The sequence below is a fragment of the Littorina saxatilis genome, linkage group LG13 (genome assembly GCF_037325665.1).
Source record: "Littorina saxatilis isolate snail1 linkage group LG13, US_GU_Lsax_2.0, whole genome shotgun sequence".
Taxonomy (NCBI): Eukaryota; Metazoa; Mollusca; class Gastropoda; order Littorinimorpha; family Littorinidae; genus Littorina; species Littorina saxatilis.
Genome location: NC_090257.1, coordinates 40,960,736 through 40,972,903, shown reverse-complemented (window position 1 = coordinate 40,972,903; position 12,168 = coordinate 40,960,736). Strand labels below are relative to the sequence as shown.

The window sequence follows — 12,168 nt, the reverse complement described above, 5'->3', positions numbered from 1 at the left end:
TATAACCGGTTTGTCAGTGATGCGTTACGCTGACTGAGTCTTGGCTTTGTCTGACAAAGTCGTTACACAAGCTGTTAGGTCGGTCCTTAGACGTTAGAGCGGGGTGGTCGCTACACTGGTGACAACTATATAAGGAAACACATAGGTTAAAAAAAAAAAGGGTCGTTGTGGCAGGGTAGTCCTTAGAGAGGGGGGTCGTTGTGGCGGGGTAGTCCTTAGAGAGGGGGGTCGTTGTGGCGGGGTAGTCCTTAGAGAGGGGGGTCGTTGTGGCGGGGTAGTCCTTAGAGAGGGGGGTCGTTGTGGCGGGGTAGTCCTTAGAGAGGGGGGTCGTTGTGGCAGGGTAGTCCTTAGAGAGGGGGGTCGTTGTGAGGGGTTCCACTGTATTCTGTACAAGAAACACTTAACAAGGGTAAAAGGAGAAACAGAACCGTTAGTCGCCTCTTACGACATGCTGGGTAGCATCGGGTAAATTCTTTCTCGTCCCAACCAATATGGGACTCCCCCTAACCCGCGGGGGGTCACACACACACACACACACACACACACACACACACACACACACACACACACACACACACACACAAACACACACACACAAACACACACACACAAACACACTCACGACACACACACGACACACACATGACACACACACACACACACACAACACAGTATCAGCACCATCAAGATAATAATAAATGCAAAATACACCATGAAATACTTGAAACAGAAACGTACAACCCCTAACGTTAAATTAACAAGCTTAGAAATGACTACAGTATAACTGCTGCAGAGAACTGTAGTTGCTATATAATCAAACACAACTCTTTTTTTTCCAAGCCAGACAGCCATGTATTGATTGAAAAGCTTGATATGAAACAAACATAGATCACCCCACATTGAGTTGAGTCGCACACAGCACAGTACTTACACAAGCACCGCAATGTCTTGTAATTTCTATTTATACACACAACGAACCACAATCTATATTGCGAAATCTTCTAAGGAGCTTATTATCTAGTAGTAAGTTCAAGTTCAATACTGGGTCAGAAAGAAAACTATTCTTTTTCTTCCATGAAAGGCTTGGTGTCATTACCTTAAACCAACTCTCAACAGAATTTTGTTCAAACAAAAGCATTTTCAGCAAGAAGGTCATTTGCCATATATTGATATAATCTCCAAAATTAGCTTCATTGACTTGAGAAACTAACTTTCAAGATTCACCACCCCAATTAATATAACCCTTCCAAATAATGCAGCCTTTCCTACCCCCGGCCCCACCCACCATGTCAACCTATTTCTTCTGCTTCAGTCAAAGTACACATACTCTAACGGTACTATGAGCCTAATTCAATAAAGCATGTATACAACTCTTGACAAAACCCAGTGGGCACATTCCAAGTTCACATCATTGTTAGTTGCTCAAAGCTCCTTTCACTTTCAGTGCCATTGTAGGAAGTGACATGAAAGCCGCTTAAGTTTGAATGGTTCACTTCTGTTCATTTAGCTCACACACGGTCAACACAGACCATAGCTTTGTGTTACAGTGGAACCCCCCTTTTAAGACCTCCAAAAATCTGAGAAAATCAGGTCTTAAAAAGGAGGGAGTCTTAAAATGGGGGTAAATTTACAGCTAGGGCTTATGAAAAAAAAGCGAAAATACAAGATCTTAAAAGGGAGGAAGTCTTAAATTGGGGGGTCTTAAAAGGGGGGTTCCACTGTATATTTGTTTTTACAAGCCTTAAACCTCATCCCAATATGATAGGGCAGTTCCTGACACTTCCATTATTCACGAAGACAGACATACACGGACACACACCCATACATAGACAGAGAGACAGACACACAGATACTTAACCTGTTCGCTGCCAGGAAATATTTGTTTAGAAAGCATTACCTGTGTTTACCTGAGCGAACAACTTACAATAAATACAGCACACACACAAACACTGTTTGTTTGCTGTTTTTCTTCCCCTTCTGTTGTCATTTTTATTGAATGGTTTGTTGCCCGATAAAGCAAATCACCCAGGACGTCAGCTGACGTCCTACGGACAGCGAAAGGGTTAAACAGACAGACAGATCGAAAGACAGACAGATCGAAAGACAGATCTCTCTCTGCCAAACACACAGCATAGTTAATAGTTATTGAATTTATTCCCACACACACGTGCACACCCATAGCAATTATATTTTTTAATCTTTTAATCAAACAGTGATCATTAGCTGTAAATGACCTGAATGATCCACTAGTGACAGTCTGATACTTGAAATCAGACACATCTACATGTACTAGTAAATCACTGATTCAATTACTAATTTACTGCAAATCCAAATCCGATTAAAACAAGTATAACGAACAGTCTCAGCAAAATTAACTAGGAGAACCTATCATAAAACTTACTTTCCAAATCCTATCATCAAATATAGTAGCATTCAAGTAGAAGAATGTTCATGAGTTTTTTTGGTTTTTTTGCTTAACGCCCAGCTGACCACGAAGGGCCATATCAGGGCGGTGCTGCTTTGACATATAACGTGCGCCACACACAAGACAGAAGTCGCAGCACAGGCTTCATTGTCTCACCCAGTCACATTATTCTGACACCGGACCAACCAGTCCTAGCACTAACCCCATAATGCCAGACGCCAGGCGGAGCAGCCACTAGATTGCCAATTTTAAAATCTTAGGTATGACCCGGCCGGGGTTCGAACCCACGACCTCCCGATCACGGGGCGGACGCCTTACCACTAGGCCAACCGTGCCGGTATGTTCATGAGTTTCGTGCCCGTTTACATATTGATTACACTATCAATCAATCAATCAATCAATATGAGGCTTATATCGCGCGTATTCCGTGGGTACAGTTCTGAGCGCAGAGATTTTTTTAAATTTTTTTTTTTATCTTTTTATTTTGTTTAAATTTTTTTTTCTGAGAAAGCCTAGGATCTTAAATGCGCAAAACTGTGACATAAAACTGTAACAAAGGAAGCATGCAGCCAGAATTGAATAATCGGATGACGTACGGTAGGATCTTTAAAGCAAATAAAAACACAGCCTTAGTATCCAGGTCTGCTTTGGCAACAGCTGACACACCGAGCAGTCAATGTTTTTATCCGTCAATGCGTTTATCGAACGCTAACACTCTCGGCTGCACTGGGCTTCAAGGAGAGCACCATGCAGGCATGAAAAGGCTTTGACGGTGGTTATAAAAGGGTGGGAGATTATCTTGGCATGACCTCACAGAGCATTGAGGCCTCCTGTTAATGCATGCATATATGTGGAAAAATGGGTCAGCAATTTGTATGCACTCACTGTCAATGACCATGTGATGCTGCTCTTGTCTGACTGACCACCCCCCCCCCCCCCCCACCATGGCCTTTGAAGACTGTTACAAATCTGAGAAAATCAGAGAGAGGGGAGGCATACACATTGGGAGAGGGGAGGGTCAACTACAGTCGAACCTGTCTAAAGAGACCACCCAAGGGATTGAGCAAAAGTGGTCTCTTTAGACAGGTGGTCTCTTTAGGCAGGTGATTTACATAGTCGTAAAACCCGTCGGGGATCCTTTGGTGTGGTCTTAATGGGCAGGTGGTCTTTATGGAGAGGTGGTCTCCAGGGCAGGTTCCACAGTATAGTGCAACTTCCTAGTATAATAGAGAAATTTAGCCACTTGCAGTAGCCGTTAACTTAGCCTTATATAAGCTTCATGTTGCATTGCGCAACACAACACTTAGTGGTAAAGTCTGCAATGCCACAAGGAACCTCAGAGGAGTAAACAATGCTGTTGTCATTAAGTGCGAGGAGAGACAATTGTCATGTATTTGTGAAAAGTACTTGAATGGAAGCTGAATCTGCGAGGACGATAGTAGTGTGAGAGCATTGCCACAGGCCGTAAAACTAGGCAAGTTAACTGTCTGCAGGCAGTAAAACGAGGCAAGTTATAACTGTCTGCAGGCAGTAAGCGTGTCCGAGTGGGCCGTCAAGTCAAGTACTGTTCACCTTACTCCTCTCAAGTCCCTTGCAGCACCAAATTTGCTGAATAGGTCCTGATATTGCACAATATGCCATATATATGTGGCTTAAGGCTTAGTTAACGTCTCAGTCAAGGGAAAACCAGTGCCTGGCCTGTTTAAAAACACCTCCCAGGCCCACGCTGATGGGGTCTATGTCGACCAAAAGAGTGGGATTCCCTGTAGGTGGAGTTTCTGGAGGGGGATTCCCTGTATACAGGGAATACCACATGATTTAGTTCCTGTAGCATGTCGCTGATATCGCTGAAAGTCACGTGATGCTTGGCGACATCGGTAGAATTTGATGTTTTTCAATCTTTTTTGATATTTCTTAAAAATTCGAGTATGGTTTGCAAGTTTTATTGAAAAACTCCACCCTGTGAGATTCCCTGTATACAGGGAATCCCCCTCCAGGAACTCCACCTACAGAGAATCCCACTCTTTTGGTCGACATAGACCCCATCAGCCCCACTGGAGGGACTTTGCAGCCAGCGCAGTATAGATAAAGAGGGTAAAATTTTCTCTGCGCAGGGGCCAGCAATTAAGCAGATTATGTCCCAGAACTGGTCTACTACCAGTGGCTTGTTTTCTGTAATGTCATTTTTGGGGGCAGCAATCAGTTTTTCATGTTCCCATTACCGGGTACTTTTTGGAGTGTTAACAAACAAAATAAACAAAACTAACTATTTTGGCAGGACTGAATTTTTCCCTGTAGTTGCAATCATAATGAAGTATTAAAGTACACATTAGTTTTCTTCTTCTTCTTCTGCTTTCATGGGTTGAAACTCCAACGTACACATTTGTTTCTTGCACGAGTGAGTTTTTATGTGTATCATGTGGCCGCTTTTACACCCGCTGAAGCCATATGCTGCTTTTGGGGGACATTAGTTTTCTAATGCATAAAGAATCTTTCCTAGTCATCAGCATGAATGTCCGATTCAAGCAATGGGTTACAAAGACAACATTACCAGCCAAGCAAAGAAAGTTTAGCAAGATCAGTCACAGTCATTGAACGCCATGCAGTCATTCAAGTGTGACGCCGAGATCGTCATTCCACACTCAGTGAACACGACTATTGAACCGACAATTTGGCAGGAATGATCATTGCCGTCATTCCACACTCAGTGAACACAACTATTGAACTGACAATAACCAGGAATGATCATTGCCCATAATATCAATAGAGCAGTGGTACGGACAAGTGAATGAAAAAGCACTCAAACAGGCCACTTTCACGTGTCTCTGAGGGTGCTTGTTACTGGTACCATATGTTGCGCATACTGTGTGAGTGTGTTCTACTTCTAGTCTGTGTGTACATGTATTATGTGAATGTATCTACGTGTGAATGTGTCCACACATGTATGTGTTTGCATTCACAGTATTCTGTAATTTGTCTCTGTCTGTGTGTGGTCATGTTTGTATGATAAATCACATCAACATAATTTTATTTCATTCCACAAGCAACTTCACACCTTCAAACTCATCGCAAAAAAGACCGCCTGCTGTTAAGAATACATTGTTTCTGTATAGATGCGTTAACCTTTTTTTCCTGACAGAAAATGGGATCAATCCAAGCATAAAATATCAATTTCACACCAATGCCCCTCAACATAAATATATATTACCCCTCAGAGCTCATTTAGTCAGTCAATAGTGCATGGAGAGTACCAATGATGACACTTGTAACGTAAGTAAGGCCTAAAAAAAAAATAGGTGTGGTTACGGTAACCCGACCTACCCTATTTTTAGGGGCCGACCCTATAACTTTTTATTACATTTGTCAACAACAAAAAAACACACACAAGAAAACGAGTGCAGAAAACGCAATGAAAGCGAAAGCGCCCGAGTCGCACACTTATTTCCCTGTCAAGTAGGTTTAATTTGTACACATTAGAAAAAAAAAGTAAAAAAAAAAAAAAGTGATTGCCTACCTTCCTACCCTATTTTTTTTGGCTATGTTACCGTAACCACACCTATTATTTTTTTTGGCCTAATGTTACCAGCATTCAGATGTGACTTATTACTGTGTATGATCATGCAAGCCCTTTAATGACGCATGTTCATAACTGTCTATCTGCTTCTGGCTGGACTGTTTATAAATATTGCTTGCATGAGCAAAAGTGTGGTCACTTTGAGGTGATGTGACCCTGAGGTCAAGTTGAGCTTCATTAAAAGTCTTATAGTTTCCTGATCCTTCAGTACATGTGCATAGAGTCAGACTCAGAGAGAGATAGAGGGGGGGGGATGGGGGGGGGGGAGAGAGAGAGAGACAATGACAATGACAATGACAATTCTTTATTTAACGAGGGTAGTAGATTAAGCAGTGGTCTGCTTTTTTACATCCAGCCCTCACCCTAAAGAGGGACTAACTTCAAAAATGAAATAAAAATATAGGATAAAAAATAGAAAATAGAAAACTAAAATTCTACATTTTAACAGATAACTAAAGTGAAAACACATTATACATATGTACACAAAATGCATTGCATTGAGGTAAATTGCGAGTTGATTGATGTGAATTAAGTGGTATAGTGCAGCTTGCACTTTCTCAACATCATGCTCTAATCCATACATTACTTTTTAAAGAAAATCAATCAAACAAGCAAGACATTGCTAAGATCATCACACATCTAAATACATGTAGTGGTTGGTTTGTTAGTCCCTTCATTCGAAAAGGGTTTGTGTACTTTATACCAATAAAGAGGAGAGGGGCATGTTTAATACAAAAATTGAATACCATTTAAGACAAATATCCTTTACTTTGACTTCATTACATAAGACAAATATCTGCTTTTAAAACTATCAGTGCTGGTAGTTTGCCTCAGGAATGTTGGAAGAGAGTTCAAGAGACTGCTACCTGAATACACTAAACTGGACTTAAACAGGTCAATCCGAGGAATAGGAGTGTTTAATCTCATAAATTGACGTGAATTATTCATGGTAAATTTTGTACGTAAAGTTTCAGGTACACATCCAGTGATAATTTTGCTCATAAGGGTACATTTATTATAGCCAAGTCTTGCCTTCAGAGGGAGAATGCCTGAGTTTATATAGTCTAATTCATTCAGGGTTGTTTTCTTTAATAAGACTACTTTCAACGCTCGTTTGTGTAATCTAATTACATCAGAGAGGGAGGAGTTACAGAGGTCGTGAAGAAATGTGTCTTCGTTGAATTTAGAAAAGGATCTGTATTTTATTGTCTTGTGACCGGCTTTTGGAATTTTTACACCCTTTCTCGACCACGTCAGACAGATAGGGAAATGATCGCTGCAACCACTGGCGGGAACACAACATTCAACAATGTTACGTTGATCAGTGACATAAATATGATCTATCAAAGTACTTGTAGATGCTGTGACTCTTGTAGGGGTGTCTACTATATATATATATCTGTTTGAGATTATAGAGGTTAAGCATATCTAGCCATAGCTTGTTCTGCTTAAAGCCATATGTACTCGATGACTATACACGCTAATTGCTTTACCAACAGCTGGAGACAGACTAAATTAAGTTCCCTGCAAAATATTGTGGTCTAGGACCCCTTAAATGTTGAGATATTTGAATTTTCATTTTGATCTGGATCGTCCTATTTATAGATTTGGCAACACATGTAACGTTGATGCAAGGGAGAGAACACCGCGGCTTTGTTGACATCCTCACTTTTTCAGAGGCTAGAACAAGCTGTAATGCATGTATTATGGTCCGCGCATGGTGACGTATCGTCATTATAGGGTCTTATGGTGCGTTTGACATCGATTGTGGGCAAACTACACTTTGTAAACACGGGAGTGCGTTAGTATGCCTTTAAGCAAATCAATATTAAAGTCTCCCAATAACATTATTTCCTTTGATTCGAGTAAAACTGCATCTAACATCTGCGTAAGATTATCCGACCAATTTGCTCTCTCTACAGGATTTCTATAACAGAAACCTATGAGGAGTGGAGGTGCTCCTTTCATTTTAACTTCTACCCACACCGACTCCACAAACTGCTCAAGGTGTGTTAATCTTGTATAGCTAACTGATTCACTTACGTACAGAAGCAAGCCAGTTTCTTTACTTTGCTGTGGGTCTCTGCGTAGTATGTTATAACCAGGAATAGCTACATCGGCATCCGAAATCTGCTGAGATAATCGTGACTCTGAGAATCCAAAAATGTGAAAATTTGAACCAGAAGCATACTAGATACGTCATTCATTTTGTTAATTGCATGGTTAATGTTAAGGTGGCCCACACGAAGACCCTCTTTTCTGGGCCATAAATGTGGACAGCTATTCATTGTGAACATAAACAGTATTCTGGCTTTTGAACGTTAAATAGTCCGAGATATTTACTGAAATCTCTTGATCAATCTGTAACAAATTCGCAGGAACAGAGAAATGTGTCAAACAAGAAAGAACAATTTAGAAACACAATGTGTCAAACAATGACGTTATCAATAAGGTACAATAGGTAAATAAGGCAGAAACTCAACGTGTCAAACAATGACGTTATCAATAAGGTACAATAGGTAAATAAGGCAGAAACTCAACGTCAAGCGTAGAATAACTAGTAAAGAGACAAGGAAATATTCCGGACGACAAACTAAGTAAAACAACGAAAGCAACAATAAACAAGTAAAAAAAACGAATGGCAGATTAGCACAAGAAAACAGGAAAATAAAGAGAAAACGGTAATGTTACCGTTTATAATGATAATAAAGAACCAAACTAAGACAACGAAACTAATGTAATAGACTCTAAACAAGTCTAACACAAAGCACTTGTCATAGGAGTCAATGTTGACACATGTGTCGCCTAGTAACAGCAGCCGCTTTCAAAGTATATAATATGAATGGGGCGAATAGCTTGACCGTCCGAACACACTGCTGTCGCTGAAGCCTGTCCAATTAGAGGCGCACAGTAAAGAAGCAAGCACACACCGAGTCTCTGTCTCAAGCAAGACAAGAAAATGTTTCTTCTCGTCTCTTTGTTAAAGAGTTGCTGTGACAGCCTGAAGCAGAGCACAGTAAAAACGAAGGTAATACAAAGATCGATCAGGAGGATAAAGGCCACGAAATCATGCTCACACCTTCACAAGGGTAATGTTCGTGCAGTAGCACAATCGTACACAAATATGCACAGTTTTACCATCACGGCAGATGACGCTAATAATGCTGTATTTTCTATTACCGCACACACACACACACACACACACACACACGCTCACTCTCACATGCGCTCACACACACACACACACACACACACACACACACACACACATACAAACACACACACACACACACACACACACACACACATGTAAGAATAATCCAGAAATAGTTGTCACACCCATGAAATTCACTCCACTTGACTAATTACACAAGTGTACACCTATCCGAGTTGTAGTAGCTCTGGTAGTTGGGGGGTGGGAAACAATGTTGAAGATGTGTGGGCATGGGACCGTATGCACGGTGGGGTGGTACTGAGTTTCCGTGTGTCTGAAGCAGGTATGGTGGAGGAAGCATGTCACGCGGGGGTGACTGGGGGGGGGGGGGGGGGGGGGTGCGTAGTGCCAGACGTAGGGAGGCATAGGATAGGGTCTGACTGCCTGCTTGGGTCGCTGGAATGGTGCAGTGTGGAGACGTCGTTGGTCCGCTGCGCATAAGACGGGGGAGTGTTACGCTGTTCTTGGTGAGGGAGTGGGTGGGGGTGGCGTAGAGGGCTGGTACGCAACATATGCCCCGGTCCCTGGTCATGTTGGCGACTCGGCTGTCCTGTTCCGCGATGAGTCTGCTGGTTGCGGTGTTCGTCACGGCTTGGCAGTGAATGCTCAGGAGGGGTCGGCAACAACGGCCCCCTTCGCTTTGAAGTTACCGAGAGAGAGAGAGAGAGAGAGAGAGAGAGAGAGAGAGAGAGTCAGAGAGAGAGAGACTGCATGACAGGCAGTCATGTAACCACCAGAGCAGGGCCGGACCCAGGGGGGGGTTCCAGGGGTTCCGGAACCCCACCCCTGGAAAAAGCATGTACCTTGCTTTGACTTTTACTAGTTTTAGCACCAAAACAATGCTGCTCTTAACCCTCAAAACAAGGCCCAGAATGCACCAGATTGCACAGATTTTAACCGTTTTTCAAAAATTTTCCGGGGGAGCATGCCCCCGGACAAGCAGGCGCGCGCTTGTGGCTTCGCCACTTCGCTGATTTGCCCCCCCAAAAAAGGAGGAACCCCCCCCTTACAGCTCATTTGGTCCGGCCCTGCCAGAGAGACAGGCAGAGACAAAGATACATAACTTAATTAGAGAAAGAGACAGAGAGAGAGTTAGAGACAGAGAAAGAGAGAAAAAAAACGAGAAACACACACATGCCATGCACACACACTTACACACACACACCTACACACACACATACACACACACACACACAATGTGCTCATGTAAACACATTTATCATGCACAAAATTGTCATTGAATGACTAATTTTGTGATAATGCAATTCAGTTAAAACAAAAAGATCAGAAATTAGTGCATACTGTAATGAGTCAAGGTCTTGGTGATACAAGAATGCACTGCTCAGTGCAAACACAACCCTAACAAACTTGCGCAAGACCTGATAGTGATACAGGTCTCCATCTGTGGCAGTGGGAGTGGGTGAGTCACTAATGGCCTGTAATCTATTCTGTCACACCCAAACATCCGATCAGGTACACACTTACACCCACACAAACACACCGGCTTTTATTCTACACATGTACACACACACACTTGCAGTTGCAGAAGTCTACAATTGTCAACTTTCGAGTTTTCCATACAACATGCATCAACACACACACTTGCAGATATAGTCCAGAACTAAAAGTAAATTTACAGTTGTCACACACACACTCAATCTCTCTCTCTCTCTCTCTCTCTCTCTCTCTCTCTCTCTCTCTCTCTCTCTCTCTCTCTCTCTCTCTCTCTCTCTCTCTCTCTCTCTCTCTCTCTCTCTCTCTCTCTCTCTCTCTCTCTCTCTCTCCTGCACACACGTACATGCACATGCAACCACACACACTAATGACTGTACCAGATGTGCTTACCATATATAATATATGCAGTCTACTTTAAACTAACTTAATTGGTTTTGGAGGATAGTCCATAAGTGGACAGATGATATAATTCAGGAATGCAACATTAGGCATGGATGTCATAAATTATGATTGATGGGAGCATCATGCAAAGCTTTACAGCGTTTATGCATCTCTTAAACTTGTAACATGTGTACAACAATGAATCAATGTTTCTATTCAAACCATCCTACCTTCAGGAGCTTAAGGCCAACTGTTGTGCTGTAAACCCCCACCAATAAAAAAATGAATGGAAGAGGCATGCAGATGACGATTATACAAGTTTATAGTCTATGACGATTATACTTATAGTAATATATATGCCTACAGAAGACGATTTCAAGGTCTGATGAACATTCAGCCTCAGCCCACCCCATGCACGGCACGGTACCAGTCAGACCACTCTCACTCATGCCTATCAGTATCACAGGCAAGTACCCCTTTGAACTCTAAAGAGGACAGGGTGGTTCTACTTCTCATCTCGGACCCTTTTCAACCACACGCACATACACAGACCTAAATTCGGCCCGCACATTTCACTGCCTGCTTCGCTTGAGTGCACCCAGCATATAGTCAAGGTTTCCAGTAGCAGCGCAACTTTTATTTATAACCCGTCTCCACGAGAACCCTAAGTGTGAAACGGCATACCTCTCAAGAACCCCAGCAGCGATGCTGCGCAACAGGATAAACATGTCAACTCTACAAACAGACACATCAGGTTTTAGACTCATGTTTTGTGATCGACAAGAAGAAGAAGAAGAAGACTCATGTTTTAAATTCCATCAAGAGCGACTTACCGTGAAAATGACGATCTCAAAATTGTGTACACTCCACAACAGTCTTGCTTATCCACGCTATAGGAGAGGGTGCGGCCCGCAAGTAAACTAACTTGTGCGGTGTTGAAATCCCTTTCTTTACTCTACACGGGAAGTAACTCTTTCAAGCATAATAAATCATGCAAATTATTCCCCCTGCAAATAGCTAATGCAAGTGCATGCAAGTGCGTGCAAGTGTCCGTTTACAAAAAATGAGGAGAGTGTAACGTCTTCAACGCAATAAGTTTATGTTTACCGTTTCATAAAA

General features: G+C 42.3%; 1 protein-coding gene across 4 annotated transcripts in view; it reads right to left on the bottom strand.

Moving 5' to 3' along the window:
• The window catches only part of LOC138945757 (phospholipid scramblase 1-like), a 52,476-nt gene extending 40,472 nt beyond the window's left edge, over nt 1-12,004 (bottom strand). For all 4 annotated transcript variants that reach the window (XM_070317261.1, XM_070317260.1, XM_070317259.1 and 1 more), the window contains exon 1: nt 11,883-12,004. The gene's annotated coding sequence lies outside the window, so the exon portion shown is untranslated. The remainder of the gene's footprint in view (nt 1-11,882) is intronic.
• Nucleotides 12,005-12,168: the final 164 nt, after the last annotated feature.